General features: G+C 43.1%; 1 long non-coding RNA gene across 9 annotated transcripts in view; it reads left to right on the forward strand.

Moving 5' to 3' along the window:
- LOC120365330 (uncharacterized) overlaps positions 1–20,633 on the forward strand; it is a 127,802-nt gene that overhangs the window by 77,677 nt on the left and 29,492 nt on the right. The gene's annotated exons all lie outside the window — the stretch shown is intronic.

The following is a 20,633-nucleotide window of genomic DNA, read 5'->3' on the forward strand; positions in this document are numbered from 1 at the left end:
CCAGTTTCCTCATCTGTAAAATGAAGATAATGATACTTACTTCACAGGGTTGTGGTGAAGAATTTATGGGAAAATGCATAAAAAGCCCCAGGCTCATTGCCTGGCATATGCTATTAGCTGATGCCTGTAACTATCCTAGGGGGCCCTCTGTAGACAGACTGAACTGGGAGTGGATCACAAAGTGGAGTATTCAGAAAGTCAGCAACCAAGAATATTAGAACAGTGACATGAAGACACCTCCACCTTTAGTTTTTCCTTTTGCTTCTTGGGTGAGGTGAAATTTATGTAATACAAATTAACTATTTTAAACTATAATCCAGTGGCATTTAGTACATTCACAATGTGTGCAACCCCTACTTGTATCTAGTCCCGAAACATTTTCACCATCCCCAAAGGAAACTGTACACCCAAGGTACCGTCCCTCCCCGTTTCCCCGACTCAGCTCCTAGCAACCATCAGTCTGCGTTCCGACTCTGTGGATTTACCTGCTCTGAATGTTTCATATACATGAAATTGGTTTTGGAGGTTCTTCCATTTTGTAGCATGTATCAGAATTTCATTCATTTTTATGTCTGAGTAATATTCCATTGTAGGTACATATCACATTTTGTTTATCCATTTATCCCTAGATGGATATTTGGATTGTTTCCACCTTTTGGCTATTGTCAATAATGCTGCTATGAACATTTGTATACAGCTATTTGCTTAAGCACCTGCTTTTGATTCTTTTGGGTGTATACCCAGGAATGGAATTGTTGGGTCTTATGGTAATTTTATGTCTAACTTTTTGAGAAACCATCTAATTGATTTTCAAAGCAGCTACACCATTGTACACATTCTCACCAGCAATGCAAAGAATTCCGATTTCTCCATTCTCACCAACACTTACTTTTTGTTTATTTTTGATTATAGTCATCCTTGTGGGTGTGAATTGGTATCTCATTGCATGTTTTTTGCCTTTTCTTCATTGTGGTTTTGATTCGCATTTTCCCCCACCCTACCTTGATTTTTTAAATTCAGAAGAGTTGTTTGGTCTATGACTTCTTTGTATCCTTAAGACTATTCCTGATGGCTTATGTGCAAAAGAGGTTTCTGTGGGGGAAAAAAAGTCCCTCTTGTACAACTCTGGTAGGATTTTAAATTAGTACAAAGTCTGTGGAAGGTCATTTGGCACATTCCCCATTGAAATTACAAATGCATTCACCCTTTGATCCAGCAGTTCCAAGTCTATGAATCTGGCTTATGGATATACTCCCATGTGAACAAAATGATGTATCTATAAGGTTATTCATTGCAACATTATTTATAGTAGCAACAGATGGGAAACAAAATACATGCCCCTCAACCAGGAACTGGTTAAACAAATTTTGGCACAGCCGTACAATGGGATCCAGTATAGCTGTGAAAATGATGGAGACACCTCTTTGTGTGCTGGTGTGGTGGGAATCCCAAGACACATTGTTAAGTAGAAAAGGAAATCAAGATGTAGAACAGTGTATAAATAGTCTGTCCTTCATATAAAAAGGGGAGAAAAAGAATATGTGTGTGTATATATGTGTGCATATATAAATGCATGTATTTCCTTGAATATTCATGAAATACTTTGTAGAAAGGAAATTGGTGGTGGGAAACAAGAGTGTTGAGGACAATTTTTACTGTATATCCTCTTGTGCCTTTGGAATTTCAACTTCTGTAAATATATTTCCTGTTCAAAAACTAAATTGAATTAAAATAAAGACAACTCATAAACACCTAGAGTTATCATTAATTTGGGCTCTGATAGATCTGATTTTATGGTGATTTCAATAGGACATGGACTCTAAGCTTTGCTACACAAAGTGATGCCAGGGATAAGGTTGCAAAAGAGATAATTCAAGATCTCATCCCTCTCCCTTCAACTCAGTCCTGGCTGCAGCCTTAGCTCGCTGACTTGATCACAATTTGAACTTGAGTCAGGCTTCCTGAGTAACTTCTCACAGTGCCCCCTTGCCCTTGCTCTGAGAGTCCTGTGCTTGGGCTTGCCCCCAACAAATGGTTGGGGACTAGGGCGTGCACAGGAGCAGATACAGCCCTAGGCACTGCAAAGAACCTATGTCCAAAGTAAGTCTTTGAACTTGAGATTGGGCACTCAGTGGCACCAAGTTATCCAAGAGCTCCGAGTAGATCAGATGGCAGAGGAACAAGTCTTAGCTCTGTCACTTTCATGGACAGTATCTTTGGGCAAATCACCACATCCCTCTGAATCTTTTCTCATCTCTAAATGGGGCCAATACATGCAGGATTGTTGCATGTAGATGGTGAGATGTTAAGAGGGCTTTTCTTTTCCTTTCTTTCTCCTTGAGCTAGGATCTTGCTGTGTTGTCAGGGCTGGAGTACAGTAAGTAGTACCATCATAGATCACTACCGCCTCTAACAGGGCTCAAGTGATTTTTCTGCCTTAGCCTCCTGAGTAGCTGGGACTATAGGCATGTGCCACCATGCCTGGCTGATTTTTAAATTTTTTTGTGGAGATAAAAGTCTCACTATGTTGCCCTGGCTGAAGAGGGCTTTCTTAATACAAACCCTGTAAAATGCTGTAAAAACGTAAAGGTTTTCTTGAAAGTCACTATGAGAAGTCCACATTGGTTAAACATCCCCAGTGTGCTTTCTATGTTTGAGAGCTAGAGAGATGACAAAGATAACAGATTCTCCATGCTTCAAGAGTTTTGAGGGCTCATAGGCTAGGTTGTGAAGACAATTAATTGCAGCAGAGTGCTAAGTATAGAACAGAATGGAACACCAGGTATAGGGCTGTGGGGAGGGGGAAGGCATGACTGCACCTGGGGACTCAGCAAAGGCTTATGAGACCGGACGATGCTAGGGGTGAATTGTGAAAGGGAAGTAGAAGATTGCTAGGTGTGTAGGGGCCATTCCAGGTGGAGGAAACAGTCTATGAAAAGGCAAGATGGGCCGGGCGCAGTGGCTCAAGCCTGTAATCCCAGCACTTTGGGAGGCTGAGGTGGGTGGATCATGAGGTCAAGAGATCCAGACCATCCTGGTCAACATGGTGAAACCCCGTCTCTACTAAAAATACAAAAAATTAGCTGGGCATGGTGGTGCGTGCCTGTAATCCCAGCTACTCAGGAGGCTGAGGCAGGAGAATTGCCTGAACCCAGGAGGCGGAGGTTGCGGTGAGCCGAGATCGCGCCATTGCACTCCAGCCTGGTAACAAGAGCGAAACTCCGTCTCAAAAAAAAAAAAAAAAAAAAAAAAAAAAAAGAAAAGAAAAGAAAGAAAAGGCAAGATGGGAAAAAGGATAGAGTGCTTATGGGCAACTCCAAGCACCTGGCTACCGCAGAGTTTGGGGTATGTGGGTGGGAGCTGAGGTTGAAAAGGGATGAACAGGTCACATCTTGCAGACCTCTTTTATGGAGTAGGTTACAACTAAATGATGCAGTAAGAAATAAAACAAAAATAAGTAAATATGGCAAGCAATCCTTTTACAGATCCCTCTCTCAGACATAAGGTACTAAAAGACACTGAGCTTCCAGATTTTTGACTCCTGACTCCCTGTGAGATGCCCCGGGCATGAGCTTTGGGCACGCCCTTGTGGGGAACTCCAGCCAGCAGTCTTGGACTTTGAGCCATCCCAGGCCAGACTGCAGATGATTCCAGCTCCTAGTCATGGAGTCATGCCAGGCTTTGGGCATTTCCTGCTGAGATCCTGGATGAGCCATCCTCACTCTGCCCATTAAATGATCCCCAGAATCTGAGAGCACAGGCAACTGTCTCCCAGGATGAAGTCACTGATGTAGAACAGGGAAAGGGCTGCATATTGAGGAGAGCTGCCCCAGGGAAAAGGATCATCTGTCCAGGGCATGTCCCAAGGTCATATGATTCATGCTGCTGCCACTGGCCTTTCCAAAACCCAGACGCCGTCAGGCCACTCCTGTGATTTAAAAGCTACGGCAGGTCCTCTCTGGCTTCAGAATCTAGCTTAGTCCATTCCTCAGGTTATTTGCAGGCCAGCCCTGTTACTCTCCCAGCAGCTCCATATCCATGCCTCTGCTGCTTGGGGAAAGTGTGCACCTCATTCAGGTTCGGCCAATCCCAGCTTGTCCTAACAGCTGCGAGCAGAGGAATAGCCTCCTCCTCTAGGCTCACTCAGCACTTTCCTTTCTTAGAGTTCTTTTCCGACGTGCGTTTTTTGTGTCCATACTTTGGCAAGACTGTGATTTCCTGGAGGGTAGGGACCATGTCTGACTCATGTCTGTAGTCTCTGAGCCCAGCTCTGTGTCCAATTCAGTAAATGTTTTAGATGATTGAATGGATGTCTGGGAGGAAGGGAGTGTGCTCCCCAGCAAATCCCTGAGTGAATGTTTTCCAGGAAGAGCGGTGAGTCAGGAGCGATCTGTAAGTGCTATCCTCTACTGCCCTTTCTTCTGCTGTTTTTCTTTCATTGTCTCTCTCTTGCATTGCTCCTCTCACACTCATTTTGAAAATACGTCTTTTTAAATTAAAAAAAAATTTTTTAATAATTAAAAACAAAACAAAACAAAATAATTAAAAAGAAATAGAGATGGTATCTTGCTAATTTACTCAGGCTGATCTTGAACTCTTGGGCTCAAGCAATCCACCTGCCTTGGCTTTCCAAAGTTCTGGGATTAAGGCATGAGCTACTGCACCCAGCCCATTTTTTTTGTGCGCAATTTTTTAGAAATACCTGCCACAGTGGGGTTTATGTATTTGGGGCATAGACACCCCAGTAATACCCGCATCCCAGAAGAGTTACTTCAGTTGTTCTGTGGATGATAAATCAGAGATCTACAATGCAGATTTCTCTTTTACATGTCTTTGTTGAATATATTAGGAAACATTAGTTACAATGAAAAGGAGGGGTAGAAAAAGCAAAATTCAGTGTTCTAACACAAGGCTGTTACCTCTGGTCCACAGGCCAGTTTTTTTTCTATGTAGAATTAGAAACTGATGATATCTTTACTTTTTCCCTTAGGGAAATATTTATGGCTTTAGTGATCTTACTTTGAGGGTGATTCTCCAATAATGCTGCCTAAATGTTTCTCCTTTAATTTCATCGCAAGGCCAAGCTTTAATGCTTGAAATGATTAGTTCACAATGCAACTAATTTAGAATTTGAGTTAACACAAACACAGTTTGCATGTACATTCTCACAAGAAAGGTTTGAAATAACCCTTTATCTGTAAGGTTTCAGTATTACCAACACACAGCATTTCATCTAAAGTTGTCATCATTTTACAAATGAAGGGCTCAAGAAATCAAGGCCTTTGGAATCATCAGGGCCTACTAATTATTTTTAAAGACTAAATGCTTATGATGCATGAATAGGTAATGGAGACATTTACAAATTTCAATTTTTAGTCCATTGATCTCATTTCCTTAGTAAGAGTCATTTATAGAAAATTCAATTCAGCCGGGCACGGTGGCTCAAGCCTGTAATCCCAGCACTTTGGGAGGCCGAGACGGGTGGATCACGAGGTCAGGAGATCGAGACCATCCTGGTCAACATGGTGAAACCCCGCCTCTACTAAAAATACAAAAAATCAGCTGGACATGGTGGCGCGCGCCTGTAATCCCAGCTACTCAGGAGGCTGAGGCAGGAGAATTGCCTGAACCCAGGAGGCAGAGGTTGCGGTGAGCTGAGATCGTGCCATTGCACTCCAGCCTGGGTAACAAGAGCAAAACTCTGTCTCAAAAAAGAAAAAAGAAAAAAGAAAATTCAATTCAACCAAGTATCTGCATAAGGTAATGTGGGCAATGACTTTGTAAACTAGTAAAAACTATGTCAGGTATTATTGACATCTGCATATATTTGCAAATGCAAGACTGAATTTTAAAAGGTGTAGACAATATAGATGTATTTGCCTACCATTCTTTTACAAATAAATCTATCTTTTACAAATACATTTTTCATATTAAGATAAACAGAACCAGAACATGTGTTTCTACTTTTTGCATCCTATATACTAAGAGAAACCAACTTTTGCAACCCAGCTATCTGCATATTCAAGTCAAGTAAACAAACTTGAAATCCAAGCAGCACCTCTGCTGGAGGTAAGAAGTGGCTTAGACATAAATCTCGTCACTGTCCCTCCCACAACCTGCTTCCCACCTCGTCTTTCTTCCAGCAAAGCTGGTTTGAAGGCTCTATACTTTCCATTATGACCTGAAGCTGCTGTCCTGCATGGCTCATCTCAGAAGATCCTCTGAAAACCCAAGAAGCTTTGGCTTCCAGGAGATTCATTTCTCATCTTTAACTTATTCTTTAGAGACGAGATGTAAACCTTCAGTTTCTAGGCCCTAGAGTTCCCTTCTCAGAATAACAGGTGGATTACACAGATGGCTGCATTCTCCCTGCAGCGGCCACAGGATCTTTAAAAATGTAAATTATGTCCCATAAACTGCCTTCCCAATGCACTTCAGATAGGCAGATTCCTTGCCAAGGCCTTCAAGGGCCTTTGGGATCCTGCCCTGCTCCCTTTGCAAGCCTGGCTTGAAACTCTTCCCTTCCCAGCCTTGCTCTGTTCCAGTACCACTCTCTGGCCTCAGACAACTTTCAGCCTCCAGGGACTTTGTGCATCAGGTATTTCTGTCTAGTATATTCTTTTCTTGTTTTTGTTTATTTGTTTTATTTTTTGTTGTTATTTTGGCATGCAGCCATGCATTCCTCCCTTTAGGTCTCAGCTTAACTCTCACCTGACTACCTGGTCTACACTGGTTCCCCACAAACCCTTCTGTGTTGTCTCACTCCATATCGGTCTTCATCTCAGCACCATTTTCATTATCTTCTGGGCCTTTATATTTGGCCATGACTTCTTTACCTATCTCTCTGCTTCCCCGTCAGACTGGAAACTCCATGAAAGCAGGTACTTCAGTCATCTGGGCCTTGCAGGAGGCCCTGCCCTAAGCTGGTGTTGCTGACACTGCTAGATGCCCAGCTGGGCCACACATTCCAGCTTTCCTTGTGGCAGTGCTGCTGGGTGGCTAAGTCATCATCTAAAGAACGAGAGAGGAAGTGATGTGTTTAGCTTCTGCCTCATTTGCTTGGAAGGCATTCCCTAGCCCTAGACATGTACTCACTTATCCCTCTAGAGGACAGCAGCATGGCAGTACTTATGATCAGCTTGACTGTGCAGACCAGGACACACTCTGGAGGGTGGCAGAGCAACTGGATGGACAGACATGGGCCTAAATGACCACATGTGGCAGAGCTTCCTCCAGCCTGGACAATTTGCCTTGAAATGTTTCATGAGTGCAGAATAAACCTGTATGTCTTTAAGTCGCGCATACTTGGTTTCTTTGTTATGTGGCTTAGCTTTCAGCCAGACAGTTGAATCAATAGTTATTGAATGAATGACTGAATCATCAGAGGCTCGCCAATTTTACCCTGTGCCATCACTACCACAGGGGTAAGGGAGGAGGTGGTCATCACCGGGAATCATTCACTGAGCGCCTGCTGTGTACTGGAAGGCACTCACCATGAACTTTTCTTTCTGGTTGGGTATCTTCATCTTTTTCTGTCTGAAAGCTCCCTGTGGCCTGAAATGATGTCTCACTGCACTGTTGATGAATTTTTCTCTGCCATCCCAAAGAAACCAAACTTGAAAGAATGTCACAAAGCATGCAGCATGTAAGTCATGCTCTTCACGTGAAGATTCTAGGTTGTTCTGTTATAAAAGATCTTGTGTGAGACAGAAATGCCATCTTACAGACTGTGGCAGTTCATGACCCACATCATAGCAGAGAGTTCCACCCACTGAATAGTGCTATACTTCCAAAGTTAATGTCTGTGACTATTTACCTGAACTTCTAATGTTAGGTAAATGTTTCTGAAACTCTTGGTCCACAGTGGTGGGTGGTTTTGTTTGTTTATTAAACTTGTGGGAGTATATTAGTTGGGAGTAATGATTTTTCTAAGAATTTCCAGTTATGGCTTTAATTTTGGGGGGAAAAATATTTCCTCTTTTGCAATGGACTTTTTGACTTAGGTCCTTGTATATTTTTCAGTTCTACTATATTTGACAAAAGATGTTTAATAAAGCCATTCAGTTAATTTCTTACCTCCTCCCAGAGGTAGCATTTTAAATGAAGATAGCAGAGCTGGGCACAGTGGCCCTACTTGTAATCTGTAAGCCATTGGGTGGCTGAGATGGGAGGATTGCTTGAGGCCAGGAGTCCGAGACCAGCATGGGCAACATAGCAAGTCTCCGTCATTAAAAATGTAAAAAATAAAAAAAATACAAAATTAGCTGGGTGTGGTGGTGTGTACCTGTAGTCCCAGTTACTTAGGAGGCTGAGGTGGGAGGATCACTTGAGCCCTGGAGCTTGAGGTTGCAGTGAGCTAAGATAGAACCATGGTGCTGTGCTCTAGCTGGGTAATAGAGCGGAACTTTGTTTCTTAGAAAAAAAAAAAAAAAAAAAAAGAATCTGAACTCAGTGGTCAGTGCCTTGTCCAGCTGACTTTCTGCTCTGCATCCTGCACTCAGATTTGCCAACAAATGAAAGAAAGAACATACAGGATTGTGCAAGAAATATACAGCATAGGATACTTTCAGTGACTTTTGTCAAAATTGAGACACCTTGCTTGACTTTAAACTTCCTAAGTATCTAAGTAGAAACTGCAGTCTTTATAGATGTAGTAAAACAGTACACATATCATAAGCCCTACCATTTCGTGAGTTGGCCAGATTGTGGGAAAATGTTTTGAGTCTACTTGAGTCATCAGAAAAGTGGCAGATGTGTTTCCTTGTGGGCAAGAATAAGTCAATGCACTCAGGGAAAAATACTCTTAAACTCGAAATCAGGACACATGGTTGATGAGGTTGACAATAGAAGGAATTATTTAAAATTAAGGCCTTGTTGGAAAATCCAGAAGGCAAGGTTGCTAGGCTCACAAGCTGAGGATTCTGAATTATTGGCAATGACTGAATTTTTAAGAGTGGGAATGAGTTGTGGAAGCTGATTCCTGACCATCTTGCCTGCAGGCTGCTGCCTTGGCAAGGGTCATCTTTGTGCTATTCCTTACCATCATTGTTAGCAGGTACAGCCGCTTTGGAACCCACATGTGAACAGAACTTTACAGTCTGCAAAACATGTTAATATTCACAGTCTCATTGGATTCTCAGATACAGGAATGGAGTAAGATACGCTTCTTATAGCATCATGTCAGTAAGAGACACAAAAGTCATTAACAAAATATTAGCAAATTGAGTCCAGCAATAGATGGGATTTATCCCAAGAATATAAGATTCTTTAAACACTTGAAAATTAATTACTATATTAGTAAGTTACAGAGTATGGGGAACATATGTAATCATCTCAATATATAGAGAAAATTTTTTGGCAACACTCTCAGTAAACCAGGACTAGAAGGGAATTTCTTCAACCTGATATGAGGACATCCATGAAAAATCTACGGGTAATGTATTTAGTGGTAAAATGGTAAACTCTTTTCCTATAAGAATGGGAATAGGCAAGGGTGTTCACTCTCACCACTTCTATTCAACATTGTACTGGAGGTCTTAGCTAGTGAAATGAGGCAAGCAAAAAATGGCATACAGATTGGAAAGGAAGAAGTGAAGCTGTCATTTGTAGATTTCATGAATATCTACACATTATTGCCGTTATAAAGATGAGGAAAATGAGAATCAGAGACATGAAGTGATCTGTGTGAAGTCATGCAGGCATAAAGGATGGTGCCAGCACTCAAACTCAAATCCCCTGACTCCAAACCCTGGAATGAAAAGAGGGACTATTTTATTCACTTAAACCAAAAGTAAAGTTTCAGGTATGCTTCTTAAAGAAGATCCAGTGGCACTAGACATTTTCCAGAGCAAATCAACTAAAATGAAAGTGAGAATGCAGAAGGCTTATCAGTACAGGACAGAATGACTGGCTAGACTCGTTAGCCTGAGCACAGTAAAGTATGGACAATATGGGACTAGGGTGACCATAGATCCATTCCCCAGCTCCTGAGATGGCAAAACTATTGATCTCGGTAAGGTGAGGACTGATAAAAAGACTTTCTCACAGTAACGTCAATATACTTATGAAACTCATTGTCAAAGAGATGGTGCAGGATAGAAAAGGTTTAGAAAAAAAGATGTTGAGAGATTCGTAACTAGGCTGACCATCATTCATCATCATAACTGTGACTCATTTGAGAGAAAGAGGGTGCTATTAGTAATTGCCCTAGGTCAATAGGCATACATAAAGACTGTCCAGGACAAATTAGGACATTTGGTCCCCCAGCCTGTAATAGATCTTCCACTGCCCAAACATGCAGGTTTCCTTTATAATAGATACGGGGGGTGGGGATGGAGAGGCACATCAGTAACATAAGTTTTGTGGCATCTGTTCAGGCACTGGCCAGGTGACTCATGGAGAATGCCTTAGGGCCTGGGACCCCCACTAGGAGAGCCAGACCTTTGTTGTCGCTTCAGGTTTTCTTGGCCCTTGCTGCTAATTATAAAAAATAAGAACAATAGCGACCATGTTGAGCACTTACTACATGCCAGGCACTGAGAAGTGGTTTATGTGAACGATTTCATTCAACAGTCCTAGGAGGAAGGCACCACTGCTTTCTCTATTTTACAAGTGAGGAAACAGCATCTCAGAGAGGTTGAGTTACTTTCCCAAGGTCACTCAGCTGGAAAGTACTGGAGCTGAGATTTGAACCCAGTCTTTAACCATGTAACCAGTCTTTACCTTTTCTCTTTTGTGTCGGAGGCCATTTCAAGGATCCAGGTGTCTGTCATAGGATACGTGCATGATTAGGTAGCACCAGAGAGGAAATAGGGGAACCTCAGTGACATCCCAGCCTCCATGTCAGCTCTGAGCCCACACCAAGAGACACACAGAAGCACAGAGTGACTGTTGGTGACAGCTCAGAGCAGACATGACCCTGGTTTTCGGGCCTGGGCAGCACCAGCTTCCAGAGCAAATCATGGAGTGAATTATCCAACAGCTTCCTTGTGTTTATTATTGCATTGTTTTTCTGTGTGGACTAATGCCTGCCTCAGACAGAAGTCTTGTCCCTCCAGATACCTGGGTAATGTTCCTATAACCACTCAGGTCATTTTTGGGCCAGGCAGCCCACATTCAATTCCTTTCATCTTTTTCCATCAGTCAGTCCTTAATTATTTTTATTGCTTTTCTCTGAACTCTCTTCAATTTGCTGACATATCGCTTTTCGGGTAGTGAGATACCAGAAATGTTCTTCAGAGAAATTATAATCTCCTGTGCATGATGTAATGCTTTGGCTTAGGAAGTTGGAAATCATAGCAGCAGTTTCAGCTGCTATTGGTTTCATAACCCGCGATCAATTTGGTTGTCTCCAGTTGACTTTTTTTTCAGTGAAGGTAAGTACGTGGCTCAAAGTCAATATAATTTATATCTGGACAATTCCAAGGATATGTGTATATGTATGTGTGTGTGTATTAAAGGCAAAACAAAAATGAAGCAAGTTCAGGAAGCAAAAAAGAATGTCTTGGTCTTTGCTGCTTTCCTGATCACGCCCTGTGTGCCAGACCCCAGCTACTAACTAAGCTCAAGAAGAATCGTATCTTGAAATGTTTAGGACATTTAAAATATTTTCTTCATTAAAAATTACACTTGTTTTCCTTGGCACCCTTTAATGGTTGCGTTTTTGACTCTCATGTTCCCATTTGTAGATTGAGAGCTTTCTTTTCTAGGAACAGTGACCCACTGTGATGCAGGTTATAACTATCTGTGGCTTGATTATTTTGAAGTTTATTATGCCTTGGTGTGAATAATTACACTGAGCAGGTTATATTAGAATACTCACCAGGTATTCTTTTTTCATAAGTAAAAATGGAAGACTGAGTTAACGTAAAGTTGAAAGAAAACAATTTGAACGATTCGCCCTTCCACAGATGTAAACCACTCTGGTTACTTGTTTTTTTCTGAGTCGACTTGTTTTTTTCAAGTCTATTTGTCTTCAGAGCAGCTTTCTTTTTTTTCTTTCTTCCTCTTTTTTCTACCTTATTTGCACAAAGATGGCTGTGTGAATATTAGTTCCAAAATGATAGCATTGTCTCATGACAATCACAGATGCAGTTTTAAAGTTCTGGTATTTAGCACATAATAAAAAACACCAGGAACACACAGCTTCTCCGTGAGGGATGGCTCACTGGCATAGAGTTGAATCACACAGAGTTGGATCTGGTCACCCATTATCTCTTGTCCAGATAATGGGTTTGAAATGGCCTCTCAGAGAGTCAGAGCTGACCTCAGGCCTGTCCACAGCCCCAGCAGCTGTCTCTGGCCTCCCAGCCATCTCACGATGGGATGCAGATCTAGTTGCTGTTTTCAGCCCCCACGGATCACTTCCTTTTGTAATTTAGACCCATGAAGGCCTTCTCAAATGGTTTTGTTCATGGTGTAAGAAGTCATTTTCTTTCAAGAATCTACCTATGTTTTCAGAGCTGGCCTCATTTTCTGCAAGGTCAGCCTTACCTGGGGGTGGCAGAGAGGTGATTCAGGGCATAGATTTCATTAGTGCCTTGTGTTAAAAATGAATACAGATCACGTTCTTTGGTGTGAGCCTTTAGTGGAAAACACCACCACCACCACCATCATCAAATGCCACCCTAAAAACCTTTCCGCAAAGTCATGACAGTATCCTTTTCTTGCAACTCCCCTGACTTTGTGTCTTTCTGTAATATACAGTATAATTTATAAAAGTGTGAGCAACTGTGGAATTGTTCTCCTAATAGATTCTGAAGATTCCAATTTCCATTCTGCCACACAAGACTGAAAATCCACTTGTGCTCACTTATCTGTATCTGTACCTCATCCCCACGCTGCATCAAAAATCAGGTTCAGGTGCAGGTTAAGAGCACACATTTACCTCCGGAATATGGAACTTATTAAATATCTCTTCACAATTAACATCATAATATCAATAAGAATTATCATTAGGTCCTGTCAATCAGGTACTGAATTTTGCTTCAGGGAAACAAAACAATTTAAATTATAGCAAGTGCTCCCCTTCTTTTTTACTTGCTTCTCTTTAAATTGGATAATTATATGGCTTTTCATTAGATTCCTCTAAGCATAATAGATCACGATATTCACCCTTTGACCTTGGTGATGAATGTCTCTGGTGAAAACATGTGACAAGCAGTGTTCTAATGAGAACAAAATACTGGATAACTGGAAATCTTGTATAATGAAAGAAGGAAGCAGGAGGGAAACATAACCTTTAAGGTTGATGCACAAAATATATTTGTAATGAGGCAATAACAGGGGCTGGGGGGAAAGGGGGCTAGTTTTGGTTCTAATGTGGATAGAAATGATGATTTTTCTCCTTTGGAATGTGAAAAACAATGAAGAAACAGATATTTCAGAAAAGCTGTTCATCCGAAAATTCTGGTCTCGACTCAATTGCAAGCACAGATGGAGTGAATCTGCTGGCCTACGGGGGGATTCAAATGACTCGCTGCAGCTTGGAACACCTGCACATGGCAGTCTGAGGGTACCTCTCATTTTATTTACGGGAGTTCCAAATGTAAGGACAGCTTAAAAAGGAAACAGTTTGTTTTTGGGGGATCTATAATTATTTTGGGGCATCTATACTTATTTTGGGGCTGTCAAGAAAGGACAAGAGAAGCAATGGGGTACCCCCAATCCTTTCCCACCTCCTTCTCTTGGTCTGTCCCTGGACCACCTGCCCTGTTGGAGCTGGGACACTGCCTACATCTTCAAAGTCCTCTTGCTGTTCTATGAAGAGGAGTTGGGATATCCTAAAGGTGGCCCTGGAATGTAGCCAGAGGTCAAGGACAAGACAATGACCTCTAGCTTCTTCCTGGTTTCTCTTGCCAGCCCCCTGCATACCTGGATTTCCTGGATGGCTACTTCTTGGGCTGACTCAGGCACAGCTTTGCTCCTTGTGGAGACGGATGAGGGATTTCTCATCAAATCAGCCCTTGGGACTGTGATTTGCTTCAGAGTCATGGAGACAGGCAGTTTGCTTCTTTCAGATTTCCTAGATGCTTCCCTGTCCGTTTGGCTTTAGGATATACAGCAGAAGGGCATCCCATTGTAAAGCCATTCATCAAGGGTATGAATTTGCTGTATCATCTAAGGACATGGGCTTGTGGCCGGAGCTGCTTGTTAAAAGTGCAAGCTTAGGCTGTGTTTGTAGTAGAGTGGAAGAAAGGGAGCTGGAAGCCATCACTTATTAAGCACCTATTTCATGCAAAGCACTCTCCCAGGCTCTTGATACATGCTCTCTGATTGAATTCTCCCATCAAACCTTATCCTACTTTATGATTTGGAAAATGGCCCAACCTGACCCAGAATGACCTGCTTAGCTGAGATTTAGCTGCAGGTTGGCCTGACTCCTAAGAACATGTTCTCTAGGTTAAAGGTAGCACAGAATGTAACACTGTCACTGTCTCTCAAGAACAATGCCTTTACTATAACGTTATCCCCAGCTTATATTTCCCGGTTTTGATGGAATCGATTTGGATTATTCGGACTTAATATTATTACCATCAATCTTGCTAGTTTCACAGTTTATTTTGTTTAACAGAAGACATAGAAGAGAAGAAACAGCTGCCTCTATAAATTGATTTCTTCTGGTGAATTCCAGTTTGGGAGAAGAATTTGCAGTGAATGATGTGTGTGCTTACAGAGGATTAAGAAACTGACCAGGTTCAAACCATGGTTCCGTTTGTTTATCTGCAGATCTGGCTTGTTTAAGGTAAAATTCACCCTGGGCCCTCACCCTTGACCTCCACCAGGTGACTTTTCATGGAGACATTCTTGCTGCCAGCAATCCTTCAACTCTTTCTACAGAAGCCTGCCAGGAAGAGAAATGTCCAAAGTCCATTTTGAGCTCTCAGCCTGGGATTTAGCTGCAATTTTTCATGGACACTGGGCAATTACTGGCATACGAAGCCAAGGAGAAGCAGGAGAGGGAAGGCTTTGCTTCTCTAGTGAGATCATCATCTTTGCATCAGTCACTGTTAGAGACGTCTCTGGTTTCTGTTCCCAGCCTAACTGCAAAGAAAAGACATCTTCTAGCTTCTCTGTAGTTACCCATATGTGGAGAAAACTGAAAAAGATGGATAATCATGGTTGTTGTAAGTATCTGGGGGCTCCAGAAGGTGTCCCTAAGAACTCTGTGAAGAGGGGCTGTCGTTTCTGTAAGATTTAAACCTTCAGCACAAAATGGATCAGAGTGGAGGTGCTGGAAGTCATCCGAAGGAGCTGATATAGTTTCCAAGTCCACGCCCTTAAGTAACTTGTTTGAACATTTTATTAGTAAATGTGAAGAAATAATGCTTTGGTCAGAAAGGAGAGGGTTTACTTAGCATGGAAGCAGGACAAACAGAGGGACCCAAAGGCAAACGTTAGCAGGGCCTGCCCAAACCTTGTCCAAGAGAGAATGAGGTGAAGTCAATTGACTTGGGTAATTTCTAGGCCTCTTGGAAGATGCATCTCCAGTAGGGTGACAGAAACCATAGATATCACATGTCTGTAATTGACAGGTTTCAAGAATTGAGGTCCCTTTGAGAAGAACATCCCATCCTATCATGGTGCCACTTAAACACTTACTTTTCCTGTCTAAATTCAATGTTCACCAAGCCTTGTCTTCAGATTGCCTTGTTGCTGCTAAACATTTGCCAACAGAAAGCAGACAGGATGATGACACTGATATAGACCATCCCTGATAGTGATTTCTAATTAAAAATGTGAATGCTGTGTTTTGATGTTATACACACATGCTGTGCTTCTGAGGTGTACCCATGAAGAGTTGGGCCAGTTCTCACTTGTTGTCACCCTGCTGACAAATGCAGGGTGGCGAGCCTTTGACTTAGAGCTGAATACCAGCCCTGGCTGGTGCCTGCTAAGGAGGCTCCCTGCAGAAAAGCTGCTGCTGCTTTACCTCAGCATCTACCTTGGTACAGCTGCTGTTCTGAAACTGGTTTTTTCTTATCATTTTCACCAGTTTTAAGTAGACAGTTTAGTGGCATTAAATACATTCACATTATTGTGCAGCCATCACCACCATCCATCTCCAGAGCTTCATGTATCTCCAGAACATTCTCCCAAATGGAAACTCTGTTCCCATTCAATAACTCCTTTCTGTCCCCTCCCCACAGCTTCTGGTTGCCACATTCTACTTCCTCTATGAACTTGACTATTCCAGATACTTTACATAAGTGAAACCACATAATGTTTGTCCTTTTTTGTCAGGTGTATTTCACTTTGCATAATGTCTCATGGTTCATCACTCTGTAACATGTGTTGGAATTTCTCTCTGTTTTAATGTTGAGTAATATTTTGCTGTATGTATAAACCACATTTTGTTCATCCATCTCCTGATGGACATTGAGATTGTTCCCACCTTTTTGTTCTTGTGAATAATGCTGCTGTGACATGGGTATACGAATACCTGTTCAAGTCCCTGCTTTCCGTTCTATGAGAGCCTTAAAAGTCTTTTTTAGTAGTTTTTACCTTAGAAGCAGAAGTGGGTGATGGCAGACAGAACCCCAAAGTTGTGTAAATGGTGTGTGTTTGTAAGAATGTATTGGGGTGAGGAAAAGAGATGGACAAGTACTAGGACAGTGGTAACTGGACAAAGACCACCCCCAACTGGGCACCCTATCCTCTTCCCTGGCCTCCTCCCAGAAATATGTCTTGGAAAGTTCACAGGTATGTTGCTGAATTAAACATTCCAGGAAACACTGGTTATCGACAGTTTGTAATTCATGGCATAATTACTGGAATTCATTGGATAACAACCAACTCTCCATGTCATTGTTCTCAGTGGAGACCTGGCCTGAGTATCCTCCAAGTCTGAACTTTTAGAGATGAATCCAAATCAATAGAGAGCCGAGTCATGGAGAGTTATTGTTGGAGAACACCCAGTTAAAGGGTGAATGCCAGCATCCATGTGTATCAATCGTAAGAGTGCCACATGCCTATTTGAAGTATTATACCAAAGTGTGACATATGCATTCTACATTTGCGATATCCTATGCCTGTCATTTAAAGTTGCTCCCAAAGTAAGTCATTTGGCTTTCCAACAAGGACATTCTTTCATTTTACAACATGCAGTATATTTGTAACGACCTGTCATTTTTCTGAATTCAGTTCACCACCCTTGCAGGACGGAGAAGGACTGCCATAAATGCAAGAGGGGTACCAAGGGCAGCCTGTCCCTCTGTGGGCTTGTGTGAAGAAGGAGGGGAGAATGGGGGGCGGCCTGCACAGGTCCAAAAAGCCTGTGCTGTTTACAGTTATTACTGCTGAGTGCTGGCCAGGCATCTTTGGAGGCCCATGGTCAAGTGTCAGGTTAAAAGTTGTGATTTTAGGCAGTGGCTCATGCCTATAATCCCAGTACTTTGGGAGGCTGAGGCAAGTGGATCACTTGAGGTCAGGAGTTTGAGGCCAGCCTGGCCAATATGATGAAATCCTATCTCTACAAAAAAAAAAAAATATGAAAATTAGCTGGACCAGGTGGTAGGCAACTGTAATCCAAGCTACTGGGTAGGTCGAGGCAGGAGAATCACTTGAGCATAGGAGGCAGAGTTTGCAGTGAGCCAAGATCACGCTGCTGTACTCCAGCCTGGGTGACAGAGTGAGACTCTGTCTTAAAGAAAATGTTGTGATTTCAGAGTGATTCTAGGGTCACCTTCTTGTGGGAAGAGAAAGGAAACCAACATTTAGTGAGCAAGTACTATGTTCCAAGCACCATCCATTCTTCATTTCATTTAATCCCCACAGTAACTCTAGAAGCGAATTTTACTTTTCCATTCTATTTCTAAGAAAACGGATATTCAAGAGATTTAAAAACTTGGCCAAGATCACACACAGTAACTAAATGGAAGAGCTGAGACTGGACATCTGAGTTGCTGTGTTCTCAGGTTGATGATGAAAGTTAACTGTGGGCTTTGGTCAATTACTTTTGTTTTGGAGAGAGGCAACCAGGCAGCAACTGGCATGAGAAAACTCCTAGGCAAGGGAATAGAGGGAAGAAATAAACTCATCTTGGTCATTCCGAGGGTGCAGGGATGGATGAAAGGGGAATGCCAGCAACACTGTGTTCAAAGTCGTTTTTGTATCATTCGTGGGCATTATCAAGGCCTTACATATTGAGCCACCTGGCAATGAATGGCTAGAGCAGACAAAGGTTTTGTTTTTCTTGTTCATGCAGATGCTTTAAAAAGTGGGCTCAAATAAATATTATTCACTCAACAAGCATTTGTTGAGTGCCTACTACCTATTAGGCACGGACACAGGAATAAGCAAAACAAAGTCCCTGCCCCAAGTGGGCTTATATTCTAGTGGGGAGACGGTGAGCGAATCAACAAGTAAACCCTGGTTTAACAGGTGAATGGTTTATCAGCTGAATGGAGCAAAGTACAGTGCAGTAAGCGAGCTTGAGGGCTGATGCGGATGTGTTTTGTATAAGGTTGTCAGGGAAGGCTTCCCTAATATGACGACACCAAGCAGGATCTGAAGGAACAGAAGGAGCAAGGCATGTGACTACTGGGAAACTGCATTTCAGCAGAAGGAACAGTAAGTGCAGCGATCACAAGGCAGGGTGTTTGTGGTGTCGGAAGCACAGCAAGGGCTCAGTGTGGCTGAGCAGAAGGAAAGAGGGAGAGGACAGGAGGAGATGGGTCAGAGAGGTGGCTGGGGCCAGGGAACACAGGACTTTAGGCCTTGTGAGAATGACGGCTTTTATACTGAGGTTGTCAGGGAAGTCATTAGGAGCAGAGCATTTGAATGGAGAAATGACATGGTCTGACTTTTATTTGAAAAGAGTTGCTCTGCTGCTGTGTTAAGAATAGCCTGTACTGGGACAAGGGTGGAGGCAGAGAGGCCAGTTAGGAGGCTGTTGCAGCCATCCCGGCAGTGGGGGTGGGGAGGAGTGATCAGAGTCTGGATAATTTGAAAACAGAGTCAGCTGGGTTTGCTGGTGGATTGCAGCGTGGAGTGTGGCGGGGATCAGAATGAGTAAGCTTGCATTTCTGAGCAAAGAGCAGGAGGAGCTGACATGGGTTGAGAGGGCTGCTGGAGGCACAGGCCGGGGTGCGTGGGTATTTATGTTGGGATGGGAAGTGGGGCTGGAACCAGGAGGTCAGCCTTGGAGCTACTAAGTTTGGGATGCCTGTTGACCTCCATGTAGTGGTCTCTGGAATCTGGGGGAGTGGTCTAGGCTGGAGATAGAAAATTGGGACTTGTTAGCAAATAGATGGTGTTAATAGCTATGACACTGGGTGAGATCAACTGGAGACATAATCAGAGGGAAAAGAGGGCCAAGGCCTCAGCCCGGGCACTGTGATTTTTAGAGGCTGAAAAATGAGAAGGAACCAGTTGGAGACAGAGAAGGAGCAATGTCCTGGGAACTCGGTGAAGAAACGCCTGAGTGTTCAAGCCATCTGAGGATGGAGGCTTGGCCACTGCATTTCCACCACAGCAGCCATCAGTGGCCTCAGCCAGAGTGGTTTCAGGGAGAGACAGGGCTAATCCTGAATGGAGCACTTTCAGGAGAGGATGGGAGAAGGGACCGTGGGGCCTTCCAGTGTAGACGCTATTGAAGAAGAGTGTGGCAAAGAGGAGAGGGAAATGGGGCAGGAGTTGAAAAATGCAATTACACAAGAATTTTTTTTTTTTTAAATGAGAGAAATTGCTGCAAGTTTGTATGCTGATGGGATTGATATAATAGGGGACAGACAATGAAGAATGTATGATTCACGGGTCGGGGGCAAGGGGAGGAAGTTCTGGAACAGCATCCTGGGGGTGATGAGCGGGGAGTCCTGGTGCAGAGGAGGAGCTCGGCCTGGATAGCAGAAGGAGACCTGCTGGCAGAGATGGTGGGAGGCAGGGTGGACGGGCACAGGGAGGCAGGGGCAGAAGCGCCAGGGGTGTGCCCAGGCCAGCAGTGGAGAGCAGGACAGAAGCAGAGGTGCTGGAAGGGTTGAGAAGAGAGGAAAAGGCACAGAACAGCCATCCCACAGCTAAGAAAGTGAACGGGCCGGGGAAGACAGGTGGGTTCCTGGGAAGCAGCCAAGGCCCATTTGAAGGAAGTGGCAGTCTATAAAGTGAAGGAAATTTATGAAGTTTAAAGTGAATTAAAATGTAAACTTCCAACATATTTTGAAATGTAAATTCACTGTAAAATGATTTAAATTCTTTAGTGACATGATTCCTCTTTTTTTTCTGAAATTTCCACTAATTTCTTTTAAATCTGTGATTAAACCCAAACCCAAGCAGCTGAGGTTCCCAGGGCTCTTCTCCCTACCCAGCCCTGCTTCCTGCCCACCAGCTCCCGTCTCAGCCCTGGGTAGTCTCCAGGGTCCTCCAGCGCCTCTGACATCTTTAGTTTCCATTCGCCCAGTTTCCTCTGCTTTCCTTTACCTAAACTCCATCCTCCCCTGACCGCCCAGCTTTCCTGTCTCTGCATTTTCATTATGCTTTCGGTGTAGCACACACTGAACAGTGGATTGCTTTCTGATTATTTTACTGGGAGAGCCTCGTTTCCTGCATAGATTAGACGAGCTTGAGGTCAAGGGCAGCTCTCCTCCTAGCACTGGGCATCTACAAATATTTGACAAATTGACCAAGGTGAGAAAAAA

This window comes from Saimiri boliviensis, chromosome 10 (genome assembly GCF_048565385.1).
Source record: "Saimiri boliviensis isolate mSaiBol1 chromosome 10, mSaiBol1.pri, whole genome shotgun sequence".
NCBI classification, from domain to species: domain Eukaryota; kingdom Metazoa; phylum Chordata; class Mammalia; order Primates; family Cebidae; genus Saimiri; species Saimiri boliviensis.